Source organism: Mustela putorius, unplaced genomic scaffold (assembly GCF_011764305.1).
Source record: "Mustela putorius furo isolate JIRA1106 unplaced genomic scaffold, ASM1176430v1.1 tig00000224_pilon_pilon_pilon, whole genome shotgun sequence".
NCBI lineage: Eukaryota > Metazoa > Chordata > Mammalia > Carnivora > Mustelidae > Mustela > Mustela putorius.
The window spans coordinates 1,532,120-1,551,981 of NW_025421321.1; the positions used below are offsets into that span (position 1 = coordinate 1,532,120).

At 43.1% G+C, this 19,862-nt stretch overlaps 1 long non-coding RNA gene across 1 annotated transcript in view; it reads left to right on the forward strand.

Moving 5' to 3' along the window:
* Window positions 1–296: 296 nt before the first annotated feature.
* Window positions 297–19,862, forward strand: part of LOC123391351 — a 64,404-nt gene continuing 44,838 nt past the window's right edge. Inside the window, exon 1 of the long non-coding RNA XR_006605987.1 lies at window positions 297–671. This is a non-coding gene — a long non-coding RNA (uncharacterized LOC123391351). The remainder of the gene's footprint in view (window positions 672–19,862) is intronic.

Here is a 19,862-nt window from a genome sequence, read left to right on the forward strand (position 1 = left end):
TTCTTGTGGTTCACGTTGCACTAGAGGAAAATGGGCTGGTGGCCCAGAGCAAGGAGTGAAGGGTTGGGAGCTCTGGGCCTCTTCTTGGAGAGGGCAGGCGGGTGCTGTCCAGCAGCTTGGGGACTCTGGAAGGGTAAGTCCCCGCACCTCGCCCCCTGAAGAACTACATTTCCGGAGAGGCCTTGCCACCCACAGCCAGGGGAGGAGGAAGAAGGAGCTCAGAGCCAGCCCGCGAACTAGCGCCCTCCGTTGGCAGGTTCAAGTGGGCTGCGCTCGCTCTGCATCCGAAAGGCTGACTGACTCGCATCTCCCGCAGTGCGGGGGGGATTCCGCGTGGACACCGCCTTTTTGCCCCTGGATTTCGCAGCACCCGCCCTGCCCCTCCTCCCTAGAGCCTCCGCTGAGACGGCTGCGGCGGCTTCGGCGGCTGCGGCGCAGGCAACGGACGCGGCCCCTGGCGGTTTGGCGAGAGGTCCGCGCGACAGGGGACCCGGATCGTTTGCGGTTATTCGCAAGGCGCAGGCGCCCGTGCCTCGCCAGTGGGCGGTTTCCCCCCGGCGGCGGGATGTTCTCTGGAAGGAGCCACGGGGTTGCGGAGAAGTCCACCCAGAAGGTGCTGGACCCCAAGAAGGACGAGCTGACGCGCCTGAAGCACCTGCGGGCGCTGCTGGGTGAGGCCCGTTCTGGGACTCCGGGTTCGGGCGTTCCTGCCCTGACGTGGGCCGGGAGAGGGTGGGGGCTGGGATGCCGACGGCATGGGGGTGCCGTGGGGATGGTGTGAGACCCCCCCTTTCCCGACTGCGGGCAGTCTGGCCTCGGACTCTGCCCTGTCGCCCAGGGCGTAAACTCACCCCGGATTTGAGCCTGGTCACCTCAAGGCCGGCGGAGCCGCCACTTTCCCCTCCCTGGCAAATCCTGCACTCCAGGTGCTACACAGACACACACGCACACACACTCACACACAAAATAAACTGACACCTCCCCCTCTCGTTTTTTAATTTTTATTTCTGACTCTGACAGCCGAAGTAGAGTCTCCAAGTGTTCCCAGCCCAGACTTAACTGAACTGTCCTCTCTTCTGTGGGCTCCCTCCCCTTAAATTTTAGTTTTACTTTTGAGCTGGAGTCTTCAGAGAGACGGAGCCTCCCAGCGCTCCCACGATAAATTTAATTGAGCCGTCGTCTATCTTCCCGCGCTCCTCTTATTTTTATTTTGGGTCTGGCCGCTTGGGCTTCCTTGTGTGGTTGGTGTGAAGGGGGCTCCTCCTGTTTGTGGAGGGAGGGGTGGCTTTCCTGGGTTCAAGGAGGCTGCTGCTGCTTTCTTGCCGGGATGACAGAGTTCTTTGCCGCCTTTCGTTTTTATGGACTGCTGGGTGGAGGTTCTGTGGAGCCCAGGGGGCCTGCAGGGACCTGGGATGAAGATCATCCTGGTGGCTGTGAAGTGTCCCCAAGGCTTCCTGTCACCTGCTGCATGGGATCTCTGGCTGCTTTGCTAGGCTGTGTTCTGTTTTCCATTTTCTTCCCTACTTAGTCTTAACTTTTGTTTAAGACCAAACACCTGTGCTACCTGTGCTGTCCCTAGTGTTTCTGGAGGCTGAGAAAAGGACACCTTGTTTCCTCTGGATGTCTTTTTTATTCTTAAAATGAGGGAAAAAACACACTTGAGGAAATACGACATAAAAGAATTCATTTTATATGTGAGAATTTTAAATAAAGATCTTGTTCATGAGATTAAAAGTTGCTAATTATTTGTATTTATACCCTATGAAGTACCTCAGAGGACGCACGCGCGCACACACACACACACACACACACACACACACCTGGTTCCCAGGTGAGGTTATTTACAATCTCAGATTCCTTGAGGTTTACACTATCTTGTTCAGTTTGGAATGAATGTAAATTAATTACTTACTGTTATGAGAGATTAGTTTTCAAGAGTTGTGAAAGTGAAGTCTCCTCCCTGTAGGAAAATCTCATGCTCACACAGGTGGCATTGTGCAGAGTTCTTCTAGTGAGTGATAAATACTACTGCAGGGACACTTGATAAAGGAATAGATTTGATACTCTGGGACTGTTTCTGTGGTAGAGAATTTGAACTTTTGTTCTGTCCCAAGTCTGCAGGATTATGTTGGCTCCATTTTGTAAAGGCGGAATCAATTAAACCTAGATGAATATGGCTTCTTAGAGTCTGAGAAAGTAGTTCATTTTCGAGACTGTATAGTTGTGGTTTCATTTTAAGGTGCAGTATTTTATTTTGAGGAACTTTCTTTTTTCACTTCATTGACCTCATGATGACCTCAGTTTGTAACACAGGCAGGTTCATTGATATGAGGCTGTTTTTTGTGGATGCATTTGTTTGTGGAATGACCCAGTGTCCTTTCTGGCTGCAGTCTTACCCATAGGGACTACATTTTGCAAATGTGTCTGAAGACTTCTAGTAATAATGTCTCATGTAAACTCCGGCCAACATCTGTGGTTTAAAGACATTAAAAAATATTTATTTATTTATTTATTTGACAGAGCGAGATCACAAGTAGGCAGATAGGCAGGCAGAGAGAGGTGAGGCAGGCTTCCTGCCGAGCAGAGAGCCTAATGCGGGGCTCGATCACAGGACCCTGTGATCATGACCTGAACTGAAGGCAGAGGTTTTGCCCCACTGAGCCACCCAGGAGCCCCTCACTTACAATTTTAAATGTTGCCATTTAAAGTTATTTTATTATTTGCATTTTCCTCTCATTTTTATTAACTACAAACATTTGTTGAAACTGTGCTGTAAGTTAGCTTACCATTTTCTGGATGACTGAATTGTTCCCTTGCTTTCTCTCTTTCTTTTTTTCTCTGATCTGAATAATACTGCTCTAAGCATCTGGGGAAGCAGCTTTGTTTCTAATTTATGTCATTTCCTTAGGACAGATTGCACTGAATTCAAATTGCTGGATTTGAACATGTTTATGACTCAGTTGACTGCTCTCATTTCCTAAATGTTGCTCCCAGTAAGACTGCTAGCAGCAAGGATTGAGACTACCATGTGCACTGTAGTCCGACTAGCAATAGACACATTGGTGTAATTTGATCATTGGAGGGAGACATCTTGGAGAATGGGAGTGTTGGGAGGAGGGCCAGAGGAGTTAGGTGGAGATCCTGGCTAATGATAGGGAAAGATGAATTTGGTGTTAGGGGCGTTGATTTTGAGAAGAGGAGTGGAGATGTCTGGGAGGTTGTTGGACAGGGGGTCTGGAACATAATAGTAGGGTAGAAAGCTATGGTATGGTTGTTTATTTTCATCCTGGTTCCATCACATCTTCCCACAACCTCTGGTGCAGGCAGTGTTCCTACCCTCCACTGAGAGGGTGAAGAAACTGAGGCTCAGTGAGCTTAACTGCTTGTCTGTCAGCACCCAGTCAGTTAGCAGCAGAGCTGGGATTCCTGATTCTAAAGGCCGTGTTGTACCTCTGCTAGTTATCTGACCCAAAAGCATATTTATATATCAGAAAATATATTTACCCAGCACACTGGATATTAACATAGAAACAAAAGCCCTAGGGTTTTTGCAGGTCTCCCCAAAATATTGCTTGGACTTCTGCGGTTCTCTTCCTAGTCTGTTTTACTAGATTATTCTAGGGAGACTTGAGGCTATATTTGATGTCAGGATGACAGAAGATAAAAAGAATCCCTTTGTGTTTTCCTGTTCATTGGCCTCTCTGGGCCTTGGGCAGGCTGAGCAGGTGGTAAAATATTCGCATGGATGTTAGTGCCAAAGGACATTCTATGACCAGAGCAAAGCCTGAGGTGTAATTTCAGGCTCTTCAGGATGTCTTTGTTTTGTCTCTCTCATTTAACCTTGTTTGAAGCAAAGTCACCTTGCCATAATGCTCACTTTCCTAATTTTTCATCAGTAAACAACATTTTATATTTGTAGCCTCAGGAACATGAGATGAACTTTGAACACAGATGTGTGTATCAGAAATACACTACTCCCTGCCTCTAGGGCTCGGGAATGTTTGGATTTCTGATGAGAGAAGTATAAACTGAGGATAAAAGTCCAATGGAGCTCAGATGTTTTGTTTGGGACAACAGAAAAAGGTTGACTTCCTTGTTTTATTCTGAGAAGAGAGCTAATTGACAGGTCCAGAATATTTTGATGTAAACTTTTTTTAACTTGTACTTTGATTTTGTTGGTGTTTTACTTGTAATTGGGCATGGGTCATTTTACTAGCTGTTTAGAATACTGACCTTTCTACAGATAAAACTGTAGAGAATTGTTAATTTTTAAAAAATTGTCTTTCAAAATGGCAAATTGATTCCATTTAAATTTTAAGTTTTTTTTAAAGGAGGAATATGTGATTGTACTGTAATACATAAAAGTAGTAGACAACTATGCTGTTTTCAGATTTAAAAGAAATTTCAGTTCCATACACATTTTCTTAAGAGTGTATGAGTGTATGAGTGAGTGTGTGTGTGTGTGTGTGTGTGTGTATGTGTGTATCTCTGTCTGTCTGTCTGCTTGGGAGGGCTGTGTATTCAGATATTAATAGGGCAGAATCCCAGAACCCATGCCTCTTGGAGAGGTTGCCAGTGCTTCCTGAGGGAGATGCAGTCTGAGGTGGATTTGGAGTGATGAATATGGGTTTTCCCGGGGGACAGACTGGGGATGGGGGGACTGGGGATGGGAGAACTTGTGTGAAGGTAATGGTGTGGCCACCATAGAGTTAAGTGTCCAGTGGCTTTTATCCTGTGGTGTGGTAGTTCTTGGGAGTCAGGAAGACCTAAGTAGAGGGCAGGGGCCAGATCTGTTTTGCCCCCTTGATGATTGGCCCAAGAGTCTCAGACTTTCTGAGATTTGAAACATGAGTGCCAGGGGAGTGTGAGCTCCCACCTTTTGGATTGCAAACCCTGAGGGTGTAGCATATGCTGCCAGCATTCATCTTTCCCCAGCGTGGAGGAAACCTACCTCAAATGGAATCCATAATGAGAGGGAAGCGGGGCAGAGAGATGGAGGGTGAGAGAAGTGCAGTGGACCCTTTGTGAGCTGAGAGGTCCGGCTGTGTCTGTGCCATCTTCAACTCTGAGTTTCTTGGTTGCAGGTGCCAGTAACACCCTATTTTTGCTTCAGCTAGCTTGAGTCATAGTTCTGGGTATTGAAATGGAAAGAATACAGATTAATATGCCAGAAAGAGAGGGAGGAAATCCCAGGTCAAGGATGGGTGGGTGGGTGGGTATGTGTGGATACGCTTTTTCTATTTTTTAAGAGCTGAGCCAATTGAGCTTATATACATGTAGAAGAAGGAACTAATGAAAGAGCAAAATTGAAGAAGCAGTGCAGAGAAGGAGAATACAAATGGAGAAAGGTGGGGCCTTCAGTGAGATGAAGGGTGTGGGGCAGGAGATCAGGCTTGACAAGAGGGATATCACTTCCTCTAAGGCCACTTGGAGGAACTAAGAAGGGGTCCTTGATGTGGAGGGAGCTCTCTTGCCCTGGCTTCTGTTTTCTCTGTGAAGATAAGAGGTAGACCTGGCTACTGAGCCAGTTTTCTTGCCTGTATAGTAATAGGGACTGAGGATGTCTTGTTCCCTCTCCCATGCCTTAAAACAAAGGAAATACTGTAAATCAGTAAGACCTGTTACTGATTATGTTGTTCTTTGGGGGAACATTCTCATAAATGCATTTAACTTATATATTCAGTAATTGGCCAGAAGCCAGGAAATGTATATATATGTAAAACAAGGACAGTTAGAGAGTGCACATATTGTTTGGCCTTCCACTCGGTGACTATGTGTCCGGGAGTGCTGTGGGTGGGCCCAGGGAAGTCCTGTGTTCTCAATGGTCTTTCCTTCATGCCTCTCCTCTGTGAGACCATCTGTCCTGCTGGGTGTGGCTCTAGTGACTAAGAGTAATTTTGATCTTCTCCATTTTTGCCTTGAATGCCACTTGACCTCACATAAGATGTCTTGGGATTATACATATTCATGTGGTAGCTTGCCCTTTTGCAGTGTTTTCTTATATTTTCATTGGATAAATATGCTGCCTGAAGCTCCCAGTTCAGAAAGGACTTACCTTTTAGATTCTTAGTCAAACTTTGTTTATGACTGAGTTCTGAATGTCCATTTCAAGTTTTTAACTGTGATCTTTATAAAAGAGAGATTTCATAACCATTTTTATGTCTTTTGTAGTGTTTTAGAAGCTGAACCCACATCTGAAAGGTATTTTAAAAGTAGTTGTAATTTGTAACAGTAAATATTTCATTTTACTATTGCAACTGTGCTTTAGTCTAAAAAGATAAGGAGCCCTATGATATTGTCTTGCATTTGATTTTAAGTGATGGCACATATTCACTGAATGTCAACCAGGGTTTCAAGGACAAATAGGTACTAGTGACACTGCCTGTGCTCCACTGTGGGACCATGAGAATGTATCACTCAGGCCTCTGCTGTGGGGATCATGACTGACTGATGGCTCCAGCTGCTGCCCTCTGGATTCACCACCACTTCTTAGCCAAAGCTGAGCTTCTCTTCGGCTACTTACAGTTACTGAGCAAGTGGGGATACTACTGTGGTCCACTCATGCAAGATCCAGATGCCTCTGAAGGGTGACTCTGGGTTGGTCAAGACCCTCTTTGGACTGAGTTGGGAGTCTGAGATCCTTCCTTCCAGCCCTCCTTCCTTCCCTGTCTCCTTCACAGGGGTCAGACCTGCATTGTGGTTCAACCTCCCCATGCCTTCTCAGGTCTCTTCCTTTTCGCCTTCACAGCCAGTTCCCCCAATAAATCTCCTACACATGTAATGTTGTCTTGGTGTCTCCTTCTCAGGGAGCCCAAACTGACACACACCATCCCTTTCCCCAGAGGTGTCCATCCTACCATCTAAAACCCTTTCAGGAGACAGCGTGAGGACACTACATTTTCCACATCAACTTTCTTTATCCCTCTGCCCTGAGATGATATTTCCTCAGAATTCCCATGGCATTTTGAACTTTGTGTTTGGCAGTTATGTCCTTTGGCTTTGTATCTGCTGGATCTCTCCTCCTAGATGATAAATACACTGAGAACTTGAAGAGCTTCTTGTTCATCTGATTTGTTTTGGTAACATACTTCTTTATTTGTAATCATAATAATTAGCATTTAGTCAGCACTTTCCATGTGCCCAACACTGCCAGAAATACTTTTACGTGAATTAACTCAGGTAATCCTCCAAATAGGATAGGTAATACTCTCATTTTACAGATGAGATCCAGAGAGGTTAAGAATCTTGTCCAGGGTGACATAGCTGGTGCTAAGTGACAGAGGCAGGGTTTGGATCGAGGCAACTGGCTCCATGGTCCTTTTGTTCATTTAGCAGTTATTTTTTATTCAGACAGAATATGTTCCAGGTGCTATACCCAGTGTTGGGGTTGCCAGAGCTTCAATCCAAGTCTAGAATTAACAACTATTTAAAAAGCAAACCCCAAAATGTGATTTCCAAATAGGCAGGTGTAAGTCTCTGGGAGAATAACAGCTACCGGATATTTTGAAAAATTTCTAAAAGCCTTCCTGCCCCAATGATTGTTTTCGCAAGCTAGTGTTCCCATCGTTAAAGTAGTGATTTGAGACTGAGAATTAAGGTCTCCTGAAAGAGTCCCCTGACCTTCTCCCTTGTGTACATGCACTCATTATCACACCCACCCCTCTGACCCCAAGGAGAAGAGCTGTAAGAGAGGACAAAGTGTGGACAAAAGGGAGAAGAGGTTGGGCAAAGGGGTCGGAGGAGAGGGGCAGCCGGACCAGAGGGCTGTTGGGAAGGATAGGCTTGAATGAGGCTTCTTTCATGGAAACCAAATTGCAGAGACGCTATTGTAAAATTTTAAATATATAGCAACCGAAACGGAGTCACTATCCCTCCAAAAGGACTGGTTCTAACTGGGAAAAATTCTTTTAGTAAGATCTTTGATAGTATTTTTAAGACAGCATGGAAGAGAGGGGAACAGTGACATATGTTGCTTCTTTACAACTTTTGAAAGGAATTAACGTGTTTTATTTCTATACAGTCATATTTCTTGGACAAACAGTGTAAACCTCTAAACCTCCATTTTCCATGGATTTTATGTCTGATAAGAGAAGGATGTGTTTGGTTTATTTAGGCTTGTTGTAGTAGAGCTTATGCTGAACTTTGGGTTAGAGGTAAAATAATATCTTGTGAGTGTGTGTGTGTACGTGCATGTGTGTCATATTGCAGCTGTTTATTTTGGAGAGAATGGCTCTAATCCTCTCTTTCTGTGCCTAAAATAAATATGCGCACAAGCAGACACATCATTTTAACTGAAGTTAAAAGTAAAGAATAAACTGGAATAAATATTTGAAATTTATAGGACAGGATATAGTTATATCCTCAGTACATAGAGAGCACCTATATATTAACAGGAAAAATTAGAACAAATGTTTAAATTATACATATATATGTCATAAATGAAGAAATGATAAGAACCAGTGTTTTAAATGTCACTTCAATTCTCTAGGATATATAAACTTACAAATAAGAATGTATTCACCTATTATTTTAACAAAGTTGCTGGTGTGTGTGTGTTAAGACTTTTTTTTATTTATTTGACAGAAAGAGATCACTAGTAGGCAAGAGAGGCAGGCAGAGAGAGAGAGGAAGGGAAGCAGGCTTCCTGCTGAGCAGAGAGCCAGATGTGGGGCTAGATCCCAGAGTCCTGGGATCATGACCTGAGCTGAAGGCAGAGGCTTTAACCCACTGAGCCACCCAGGCGCCCCTTAAGACTTTTTATTTATTTGACAGAGAGAGAGAGAGAAAGAGAGATCACAGGTAGGCAGAGAGCAAGCTGAGAGAGGGGGGAAGCAGTCTCCCTGCTGAGCAGAAAGCCAGATGCAGAGCTTGATCCTGGGCCCTGAGGTCATGACCTAAGCAGAGGCTTAACCCACTGAACCACCAAGGTACCTGGTGTGTGTTTTTTCCCTTAATTATTCCTCCTGGTTATCTGTGTTTTCTTTCCAATATACCTTTGATAGAATTCTAATTTGGTATGATCTCTGGTAAGTAATTGTTATTATGTCCTAATATGCTAAAAATGTACATCTCATTTGGCTTAATTTCCTTTTCTAGGAAATGATAATAGGTATACTTTTAAAAAAAGTTTTTTTTAAATTTATTTTCAGCGTATCAGTATTCATTGTTTTTGAACCACACCCAGTGCTCCATGCAATCTGTGCCCTCTCCAATACCCACCACCTGGTTCCCCCAACCTCCCACTCCCCGCCCCTTCAAAACCCTCAGATTATTTTTCAGAGTCCATAGTCTCTCATGGTTCACCTCCCCTTCCAATTTCCCTCAACTCCCTTCTCCTCTTTATCTCCCCTTGATAGGTACACTTAAAGGTGATTAAAAATGCATTGCAGCATTGTTTTCACAATTAAAATTTTGTTTATTGAGGTAAATTTCACATAATATAAAATTAATCATTTTAAAGTGAATAATTCACTGGCTTTAGAACATTTATAGTACTGTGCAATCATCATACCTCTATCTAGTTCCAGAAAATTTTCATCACTCCAACAGAAAACCCTGTACCCATGAAGCAGTCTCTTGTTCTTTCCTCCCTCCAGCCCTGGCAACTACTTGTGTGTGTGTTTAACCAGTTGGGGGATTTTTTTTTTCTTTGTAAAATCATTCTGTTCCACCCGAGTGATAGTAGAGTTGACCCTTGAACAATGGGTCTCAACTGCTTGGGTCAACTTTTATGTGATTCTATTTTTTTTTTTATAATAACACTACAGGAATATAAATGTATTTTATTTTCCTTATGATTTTCTTAATAACATGTTCTTTTCTTTAGCTTACTTTATTGTAAGAATACAGCATACCATGTGCATATTCCATGTATACAAAATATGTGTTAATTGTTTATGTTATCATGTTATATACGTGAGGCTTCTGGTCAACAGGCTGTTATGAGTTAAGCTTTTGGGGAGTCAAAAGTTAAATGCACCAAAAATAAGTGAAACCATATGATAATTGACTCTCTCTGCTTGACTTATTTCACTCCACATAATCTCTTCCAGTCCCGTCTATGTTGCTACGTCCTTTCTTTTTTTTTTTTTTTTTTTTTAATTTATTTGACAGAGAGAAATCACAAGTAGATAGAGAGGCAGGCAGAGAGAGAGAGAGGGAAGCAGGCTCTCTGCTGAGCAGAGAGCCCGATGCGGGACTCGATCCCAGGACCCTGAGATCATGACCCGAGCCGAAGGCAGCGGCTTAACCCACTGAGCCACCCAGGCGCCCTGCTACGTCCTTTCTGATGGAGGCATAATACTCCATAGTGTATATGGACCACATCTTCCTTATCCATTCATCCGTTGAAGGGCATCTTGTTTCTTTCCACAGTTTGGCGACCATGGCCATTGCTGCTATAAACATTGGGGTACAGATGGCCCTTCTTTTCACGACATCTGTATCTTTGGGGTAAATACCCAGGAGTGCAATTGCAAGGTCATAGGGAAGTTCTATTTTTAATTTCTTGAGGAATCTCCACACTGTTCTCCAAAGAGGCTGCACCAACTTGCATTCCCACCAACAGTGGAAGAGGGTTCCCCTTTCTCCACATCCTCTCCAACACATGTTGTTTCCTGTCTTGCTAATTTGGGCCATTTTAACTGGTGTAAGGTGGTATCTCAATGTAGTTTTGATTTGAATCTCCCTGATGGCTAGTGATGATGAACATTTTTCATGTGTTTGATAGCCATTTGTATGTCTTTATTGGAGAGGTGTCTGTCCATATCTTCTGCCCATTTTTTGATATGATTGTCTGTTTTGTGTGTGTTGAGTTTGAGGAGTTCATTATAGATCCTGGATATCAACCTTTTGTCTGTACTTTTGTCTGTCATTTGCAAATATCTTCTCCTATTCCGTGGGTTGCCTCTGTGTTTTCTGGAGGACATGGGGAATTAGAGAGAAGGGGGTTGGGGTAAATTGGAAGGGGAGGTGAATCTTGAAAGGCTATGGACTCTGAAAAACAATCTGAGGGTTTTGAAGGGGCGGGGGGTGGGAGGTCGGTATTATAAGTGGCACAGATTGCATGGAGCACTGGGTGTGGTGAAAAAATAATGATACTGTTATGCTGAAAATAAATAAATGAAAAAAAAAGTTAATTGCAGGGAGTAATTACCCCTAGTCCCTGCATTGTTCAAGGGTTAGCTGTGTATGTTGATCATATTTGTATGAGTCAAGATTCTTGGCTGTAAGTGACAGAAAGTCTAACTTCAAAAGGGGGGGATTTAATGATACACACGACTATTCCAGGGGTAAATTTGGCTTTAAGTATCTATGACTATTGACAGGGATGTAATTGGAATCCCTGACACCCACCCATTCTCACGTCCACTCTCTTTGTTGACCTCCCTGTTAATGAAAATTATTCCTTTTCACTCTTGGCTCTGTGTTTGTTTCTTTTCTGTGCTTCCACCTCATTGTCAGGCTATCTCTGCCAGGTGCAGGAGAGATGGTCCCAGAAACCTAGTGACCCTTGAGAAGAGTGTGGCCCCTCTGGGCTCCAGGTCTTGAGACCACACTGATTGGCTTTCCATGGGTCATGGACCTATTCCTGTAGGAGATGGTATACTCGGATTAGCTGGCCTGCATATTATTTGCCCTGTTCCTGGAGACTGAATCTCATTCTGGCTCATATATTCCTGAGAAAGTAGTTCTGGAAAGGCATTTTGATACATTCCCACATAAAACAGTACTGCTCATATCTCTGCTCATGCCCATGTGTATCAAGAGAGCATTGACTTTTATGTTGATAATCCAAGGTAATTGAGAAAACCTTATATGACATTTTATAAGTTTACTTAAAACTGTGGGAGTTATAGTGGAGGATTTATCTAATTGGAGGGAAGTAGTGTTTCCCTTTTAATAAATGGATTTCCCACTCTTTGAGTTCTATGTTAGACAGTATACACTTTTTTGAAGTTGTTCTGCAAGTAGATACTGAGGGCTTGCTATGGGCCAAATGAAGTTCCAGTTTCATGAGATTTTCAGTCTATTAGGGCAGATGGACAATAAAAAAATAACAAGTAAGTGTATAGTTTCAGGTAATGATTATAGGAAAATGAAGCTTGATCGGGGAGTGTGTATGCTGGTCTAGATAGCAGGGTCAGGGAAAGCCTCCCTAAAGACGGTTTAGTGTCAAGAACTGGATTGAGCAGGGAACCGTTTGGGATTATTTATGGGAGTAGTGTTCCAAACAGAAGGAATTGTAAATGTAAAGACTCTGAGTCATCAATACCCTTGATAATCTAAGGGAAGTCAATAGAGTTGGAGGAGTTGCGGGGTGGACGAGGAAAGGGTAGGACCAGGTGGGGTTGTAGGTCTCACTGAGGACTTGGGTTTATTTTATTTTATTTCTTTTGAAGGGTGAGATGGGAAGCCCCAGGGGGTAGATGAGCAGGGGAATGATCTGAGTTGACCTTCAGGATCTTTCTTTGTAAAGAACGCCTTTCTTTTCTTTTGACTTGCTTTATAAAAAGTCTGATCCTTGGCGCCAATACTGAGCAGTGACTGGAGACAGAAAAGGGAAGAGGTAAGGGAAGAAAGTGGTGCTGGAGAAGAGAAGTAAGCAGCCATGGAATCCATAGCAGGAGCAGGTTTTGCAGAAGGTGGGCACACTTGGGCACACATGGTCTGTATCTGTCCTTACTGTGACAGTGAGCAGTGATGAGAAGACAGGCTTGCTGCAGCCCATGGGACTGGAAAGCTAGACTGCCATGGGCCTTGTAACGGGGCCCACAGCAGCCCAGGCTTGTAACAGTATGGAGGCAGGCTTCCTATATTACCCCAAATATCAATAAGATGCAAGAAGCAGATATATTAGACAGTACCCCTGGCATGTCTGGGTGGCTCAGTCAGTGAAGCATCTGACTCTTGATTTTGGCTTAGGTCATGATCTCAGGGTTGTGAGATTGAGCCCTGTGTCAGGCTCCATGCTGGGTATGAACCTGCAAAAGTTTCTCTCTCCCCCTCTCCCTCTGCTTCTGCTCCCGCTCCCTTCCTCTCCTTTGTTCGCTCTCTCTCTCTCTCCCCCTCTTAAAAAAATACCCCTGATGTTGACAAAAAATGGAGATAGATCTTCCAGCTGCTATAAAGGAATGAGTGCAGGAAAATATTGATTGGTCAGGGTAATATTAATTTATTTGTATAGATGATTGCCAAGAGAAGCCAATTGGTTGGCTTCATTTCAGGAACCTGCTAAATTAGGCCCCCATTTGTACTTTATATTGTGTTTCTTAATGGAAAGACCTGAGGGAGTCTTGATCTCTGGCTCAGTATAACCTGAAGAGACCTGATTTTTATAAACCGTTGTTGCTAGCTGATAGAATCCCTGATGGAGATTGTGTTCTGGAAGTTGCTTGTTGGTGCCAGGTTTACACAGAACGAAGAAACATGACTGAATGTGTGCTAAGGCCACCAGGTCTTGTATATGAGCTTGTCATGATTGGTAATGTCATCATCTTTTCCATTCAGGGGTGTCACACATGTGCTTTTCCCTGGGTCAGTGCAAGTTATTGTGTGGCTGGGCAGAAATAATTTCTTTCTGCCTGGCTCTGTTATTTTTCTGCACTTTTTGATAAATGACAATTAGAGAAACACAGCTTTCTCTAAAGATACCAAACAGGCCATTACAAGGTATTATCTACAACATATGTGTTGTAACAGTTCTATTACAGTGTTGGACAGAAGAAATTTAAGTTATTTGCTTTTTGGGGGGCATTTTGGCATCGGTGAAAATACTATTTAATATATTGTGTGGGTCTTGAATGTACTTCATTTTTAAAGAGTAGGACAGGTTTGGAGAACATTATAGTTTGGTGTTGTGTTTGCTGAGTTGTTCTTTCCTTTGTTATAGGAATTAGGCTTTGAAAAATGGCTGAAAAAAAAGATCTCTCCAAAACACTGTAGCAGCTCTTTTTTTTTTTTTTCCCTTCCATTAGTTCCCGCTCCTACCCTACTTCCCCTCTCTGGTAACAGTAAGTCTGATTTCTCTTCCAATGCATGTCAGTTCCTTTCTCTTTCTTTCTTTCTTTCTACTCCATGTACAGATGTGATCATTGAGTCTATCTGACTTATTTTATTTAGCATAAAGCCTTCAAGATCCATCCATGTTGTCCATAGTTTTTTGGCTATGAAATTTAATGTACTCATTGTGAACATTGGAATGATACAAATGAGCAAGAAAATAATTGAAGTATGAGAAAGCTCTTCAAATTCTGCAATCTCCTAATGTCCATTGTTCCAGTTTTAGTAAGCATGTTTTCTATGCTTGCCCTTGCTTATGTGCATCCTCTTCTCTCTCTGTCTCTCCCCCTGTTTGTCTGTGTCTGTCTTGGGTGCATCGCACACAGGAACACAGTTTTACCTGAATTGTCATTAGGCATAGTCTAACCCTAGACTTTTGACTTAACATTTCTTGGCCATTTTTCCACATCAGTAAGTGAAGACTTACATAGTACTTAAATGGCTTTCTTATGTTCCACTAGACTCCTATAACAAATGATCTGCCACCCATTCCTCAGGTTGTGGGTTTCTGGCTTTCCCATGCTGCTAGCAGATTGAGGCCTGGGAGTGAGAAGAGGCTGTCTAGTGACCAGAGGCCTTTGGCTTTTTGTGTAAGGAATACAGTGGGCTGTGTTTGTAACTGCTGGCAGGTTGGGGGACATTGTGATGGATTTCCAGAGGTAAAGAGAAGCCTTTGGGGAAAGCTATTTCAGCCTTTGCTGAGGTACTTCGGGGAAAGAGCACCTTTGTAATCTGTCCAGGAGGAAGGTCATTCCACGTGCAAGCTGACTTTGGTGTCCTAAATAAACCAACATCTGGGTCAGTCCACTTTTAGATTTAGCAACTCTTTAGTTCTGTGACTTCTACCAGATCATTATGATTAAAAAAAAAATCATGTTTTGGGGGCACCTGGGTGACTCAGTTGGTTAAGCATCTGACTTCAGCTCAGATCATGATCTCAGAGTCCTGGGATTCAGCCCTGTGTCAGGCTCCCTGCTCAGCAGGGAGTCTTCTTCCCCCCTCCCTCTCATTCTTCCCCTCCCCCACTCCTATTCTCTGTCTCTCTGTCTCCCTGTCTCTCTCTCTCATATTTTCTCTGTCTCTCAAATGAATCAATAAAATCTTTAAAAAAATAATTTTCCAGTTATACTTCCCCATACCTCCGCAATCACTTCCTGTTAATATTGATATGGCAGAGCAGTGTGGGAGCCTGACTGCTTGGGTTTGAGTCTAACCTAACCTCTCTGACATTCCACTCACCATAAGGATGGTACCTGCTTCCTATGGCTACTAGAGGTTTAATTAAGTTAATATAATCAAAGCTCTTTTGTAAGAGCTATACTTACTTTGACATAAGTAAGATGGCTCTCTCTGCCCTCATCATCACTTTTCTACTTCCTTAGTTGTTGAAGATGGGTGCGGGTAGAAGTTACCAGCTAGCTCCTGTTTTATCTTTTGTTTTATTTCTATCAGTGACTCAATGATGAGTGGTTTTGACTGTAATATAGGCTAGCCCCAATTCAGATCAAGAGAAGTAGAGGCAATTTTGCATTGACTTAAAAGTGTGAGAAAACTTGATCCTACTGAAGGTATAGATATATTAAAATGTATGTGAAGCACATTTGACTTAAACATTGTATATAATTGGTGTATATTTATGTTGTGTGTTATATTGGTACTCCCTATTAGTTAAAAAGAGTATGGTAGGATCCTATATTTAAGAAATGTATGTCAAAATATTTAAATAAAGCAGCTCTACTTTTTAAAACTTTAGCACTGGTAATTGGGTTCCATCTTTATATAGAATTACTTTTACATGTGGATTGCCAGTTCTCGATTACAAAGGGTTAATATCTTCCCGACTTGTAAGAATTTTATTTTCTACATCTTGTTTACCTTCTAAATATAAAGATATTAAAATAATCCATTTTCTTAGGATGGCTATCTTTTACAACTTCTTCAGTCATAACTGATAATTGTTTCCTGTTCAACTGTCAGGTTTTATTTCAGTGTTTACAAGGATGTTTTTGGATGCAGGTAACAGAAAACCAAAATGCAAATGATAAGGATTTTTTTTTATTCCTATAAAAGCAGCCCCAGACTAGGATGAGCCCTGAGACAGCTAATTCATTCATCAGTTCTGTGATGTTTACAGCTCAGACCTGCTCTGCCTCCCTGCCCTGCCATCCTTAATGTCCTCAGTGTGGCAGGCTTGTCTTCAAGGTGGCAAAATGCCTGCAGCCCTTACAAGCATTGCACCCAGATAGAACAACATCCAGAGGCAGAAACAGAAGAAATTGTTCTTCTTTGTGTCTCTTTATAAAAACAATGAATCTTTTCCAGACATCTCTATCATAATTCTTCCCATTTCTTATTGAAGTGTTAGGTCACAGGCTTGAGCCTAAACCTATCACTGGCAAGAGGTGTGTTGGCACTGTTATTGACTCAGCAGCATCAGGTCTTCCCTCCTAGGGCCAGAGACAGGCCAGCCTCCCGAAAGGACATGACTCTGTGCAGATAGGTGCTCTGTGAGGAAGAGGAAAGATCTGATTGTGGGAATGGGGGTGGGGTGGGGGGCTGGAGGGAAACCAACGGTGTCTCTCTAGGCCACTGTTACTTTTTAGTTTAAATGGTGTGGAGAATATCTATGGAAGTAAATTATCAATCATGGTAACATTTTGGATATGTGTATATTTTTAGGGAAGAATTTAAAATTTCGCACTCTAACTGGTATATACGACAGGCTGTAATGGATGCAAGAAACAAAGCTATTGGCAAAGCTAATAGGGGGGTTTGGTTCACTTTTTTCAAGGAGGAATATATATATAGTTTAGGCCCCAGTATGCTTCAGAATCATTATGCCAGGATTCTAGGGGCCTTTTCCTTCTCTTGGGCCAGCCTGGTTGTGCTTGGAAATACAGGCACATGTGTATCTGCTGTTGGCCCTGGAGAGGATTGTAAGTTGGATGAACAGTGTGGATGGGGGTGGCTGGAATGGTGGGACAAAAGCCTGATTGTCTTGGATGCTTGGTTGGGTGGGTGGATTTAAAGTGTTTGTTTTTTTTTCTATTATATATCACAAGTTACATATTTATGAAGATTATTCTTTCACATATGCATTCAATATTTAAAACAATTTTTTAAATGCCTTTTTATGTCTAGCACATGGCCTCTGTGCACATAAGTACATTGAATTGATTCAAGACCAAAATTGAGACTGGGGTTCTCTTGAGTGAATATAGAAAGGGGAAAGGAAGGGCATTGGGAGTAATGTGCAAGGGCTGATTAAAAAGGTGGGCTGTGGAAACCAAATAGGAGAAAAAAAGAAGGGAAGACTTGAGCTTATATAGATAGTGACCAGATGGTGGGGTCTTTGGGTCAAGGACCTGGTAGGGTTGAAGAGTTGCCTGAATTAGCTTTCTAGAAGGGTGAGCAGGGACAAGGGGAAATGGCAGGTGACAGGACTCCCAGACGTGGGGAGGTGAAAAGCAGTGCCTGGGTCTAGGCTGTGTTTTGGGCATGCCTGCATCATGGGACAGGGGGTGGAGGACAGCCTCCTTGTAGTGTGGAAGTCAGGCATGACATTTGGAAATGCTGAAATCAGTGTTCGTTACAAGAGAAAGAGGGAGCCAGGCCCTGAAATCTTCTGAGAGTATGCTGGGATGAGCGAAGAACTGTGTGCAGCTTGGGTGGGTGGGCTAGTTGGCAAGCAGACTGGTTGTATGACTAGCAAGAAGCGTTGGTGTGCATGAGGGGAAGCACTGCCATGATCTGGATATTGTAGTGTGGAGCAGGAAGGATGCCAACCTCATCTTAGGCCCGGCAGTATGTGGTGTAGAAATAATGAAAGACTTACCTGGCAGTCTACAGGGAAGCAGTCCCTTCAAGGGACTCCATGCTTTAGGTGGAACCAGAAGAGATGTGGTGCAGGAGAGGGGATTTGGTGAGCTTTATTGGATCTAGGGCGTGGACAGGTTGTGGTTAGGAAGCTGGGGTGAGATTAAGTGATACCCAGAGCCATATGGAAGTGACAGTCAGAAATGTTGGTCATGTGGGAAGCTTGGATTTCTAGGAACATGGATGGAAACCAGTGGAAGACCAGAGGGGACATCCCTGCTGTGTGCATAGTCTAATGTTTGTCTATTTATTGATTCTGGTGTCAGGCATCTTGTGGGAAGGTGAGGAATAGGGGCTGGGTTTCGGGCAGGAGAAAGGAGAACATCTCCTTATGTTGCCGTGGAGTGTAGTAAGGGTTATCTTCAGTCCCTTATTGCTTAACTTCTGGATGACTCCAGGAATAATTCCATGTCAAATATGTCCAGTGATGTTAATACCTAAAAGTGGATGTGGATGGAAAACATGGCACTTGAGAGAGTTTTTCTGAAATTTGAAGTCTCCATGGCATCAGAAAAAGTGTGCTTGCAGACTTTTCTCTTTGAAAAGTCTGGACTCTTTTCTGTTCCAGACTCTTCTGGACTTTTCTCTTTGAGTTCTTAATGCTTTCCGGAACTTACTAGAAATAATTTTGCATGGTGGCATATTAGGTGGTGTGTCACGCCAGGTGTCCTTCCATGCAAGCTGACTTTAGGGGATGACTAGTCCCGACTACTGATTCACCCTTTTCCACCAGCCTTCTCCCACCATGTCCTTGACCACATCTTTCACAGCACTGATGGACTGAGCTGAGCCTTTCATCTGCTAGGTAGTTAGTATTTCAACCACATTAGGGTTTTGTATTTGCATATAATCTGTGCAAGGGACATTTTTAGGTCTGTAAATAGGTGCATCTTTCAAATGTATATTTCTCTTTCATAATAATGATGATAATAAAAAGTGTTGATTTAGCATTGAAGCACAATCAGCATACCTGCTGTCTTATGACCCAATTACTCGCTGAGTCTCAAAAGGGCTTCCCTGTGTGGATTTTACCTCCTTACCAGATATGAAGCTCCAGGTCGTTCATCTGCCCTTGGCACAGTATACTGCACACACAGGAAGTTCTAAAATCTACTGGCCAGTGTCAGGAAAAGGAGTCTTGCCTTCACCCTGATTAGCATGGATTATTGTTGACAGAAAGTTTGTATCAGTGGGCAGAGTCTATTATTCAGATCCATTTTTTTCTGCTCTTCATTATTATGTTATCCTTGGGGTCATCGCTTTATGGGCTTGCTGACCTTCATGGCTGGTGAAGCTCCTTGGGGTAAGTTTCTTCTTCCCTGTCAACATTTCCACAGTAATGATGAAAAACAGCTCCTCCCAAACCCCATGACTTAACATAGGCCTTATGGCAACAAGTGTCTAATTTTCTTCCTCACCAGTCTCCGTTGGTTAGGGTGGTTCTGTCTCTGGCTGCTGGTTGCTTGGGGTGGGATCCACGATGGGTTGGGTCCAGCTCTGCTCCAGGAGTTTCCTTGTATCCCTTAGAGCAGTGACTGCCTGAGGTTCTCCAGCCGTAACTGGGTCATATTTCTAAGGACTGGCTGCCCCAAATCATTTGTGGGTGTGTGTCATCCAAAGGTGTGGCTTCAGCTAAAGAAGAATTTGTGGCATTTTTACAAACTATCCCAAGAGGGAAAGAGGACAGGGACCAAGGCAGTTGTTAGAAGGTGAAATCACCAGAGTCATATTAGCTTTTAAGTAAGAGTGAGTGCATCACTAATGACATTTATCCTTGTCAGTGTTTTCTGTCTTATGTCTGACTAGTTTATTTTCCTTGTTATCACTGTTCTATTTATAGAATTATGTTTTATTTAAGTTGTCAATGTAATGCCGGATGCATTGTACACCCACCTTAAAAGACCACCAGAGACGCAAGTCAAAGC